This window comes from Chrysemys picta, chromosome 1 (assembly GCF_011386835.1).
Source record: "Chrysemys picta bellii isolate R12L10 chromosome 1, ASM1138683v2, whole genome shotgun sequence".
NCBI lineage: Eukaryota > Metazoa > Chordata > Testudines > Emydidae > Chrysemys > Chrysemys picta.
Genome location: NC_088791.1, coordinates 354013944 through 354015470, shown reverse-complemented (window position 1 = coordinate 354015470; position 1527 = coordinate 354013944). Strand labels below are relative to the sequence as shown.

Below are 1527 nucleotides of genomic sequence, written 5' to 3'. Positions count from 1 at the left end.
TTGGAATTTGTAGGGCCATGTGTTCATAATTCATTTATCTGAATAATATAAGTGTCATTTTTCTGTGTGTGAAGAGCAACCAAGCTGCTTCACTCATTAGAACTGTCTCCAGTAGTACATGTAATGTCTTTAATTAACATTATCTCTCCATCCAGGCAATTGTACTGTGACCATCACCCTTCAGCTTGGGCACATACAGTACATGCAAGAGACATCGTTCTGACTCTGAGTTGAACACCTTCTCCCCTACTCCATGTCGGATTCCAACGCAACTGACTTCACCAACCCCTCTACCTTCATCCTTCTGGGCATTCCTGGGCTAGAGGCAGCCCACGTCTGGATCTCCATACCCTTCTGCACCATGTACACCATAGCCATCTTGGGGAACTTCACCATTCTGTTCATCGTGAAGACGAAATCAAGCCTCCATGTGCCCATGTACTATTTCCTCTGCATGCTAGCCGTCACTGACCTGGTCCTGACTACCTCAACCCTTCCCAAAATGCTGAGCATCTTCTGGTTCAATTCCAGGGAGATCGATTTCAGTGCCTGCCTCACCCAGATGTACTTTATTCATTGCTCCTTAGAGATGGAGTCTGGGATCCTTGTAGCCATGGCTTTTGATCGCTATGTGGCCATCTGCGACCCCCTGAGGCATTCCACCATCCTGACAAACCCTGTTGTGTCCAAGATCGGCCTGGCCGTGATGCTGCGTGGGTGCATAGTCGTACTGCCCCTTCTGATCCTGGCGAGGCAATGGCCATATTGCAGAACCAATATCATCCCCCAGCCGTACTGCGCACATATAGCCGTGGTGAATCTGGCCTGCGCCGACACCCGCGTCAGTAGTTACTATGGTCTCTTTGTGCTATTCTGTGTGATGGGTCTGGATGGGATTTTTATCACCGTGTCCTATATCCAGATCCTCAGGGCCGTCTTCAGCCTCCCTACAAAGGATGTCCAGCTCAAGACTTTTGGGACCTGCAGCTCCCACATCTTTGTCATTTTAGCCTTTTACATCCCAGGTCTCTTCATCTCCCTAATGTACCGGTTTGGCCAGAATGTGGCCCTGCATTTCCACGTTCTCATTGCCAATGTGTACCTCTTGATGCCCCCCATGTTAAACCCCATCATCTATGGGGTAAGGACCAAAGAAATCCGGTGCAGGCTGCTCCGGCTCTTTACTCATGAAGAATCCTAAAGTTTTCTCCTGGTGCTCTCTCAGACTGACCTCCATGCAGAGCTGGCTGGTGACATGGTACTGGGCCCTGTTCCCTGAATCCCTTTCCTGACCTTGCTGTGCTGTGTCAGCACGACAAACAGCGGAATTGGTTTATGTACATCTCACTAACTTACAGGATTATCACCTTTCTAATTACTGGTAACTGGACCGCTGAGGCCACATGCCCTTCACTGCCTATTCCCCCAGCTCCTGGCCCCCGCATCACTTCTTTCCACAAGGACCCTCCCCCTGTCCCAAATATTCCCACAAGACCCTGCACCCTTCTCCACCTCTTCCCCCACATC

At 50.0% G+C, this 1527-nt stretch overlaps 1 pseudogene; it reads left to right on the top strand.

Annotated features, from left to right (window-relative positions):
- Positions 1-202: 202 nt before the first annotated feature.
- Positions 203-1201, top strand: LOC101931381 (olfactory receptor 52R1-like; annotated as a pseudogene).
- Positions 1202-1527: the final 326 nt, after the last annotated feature.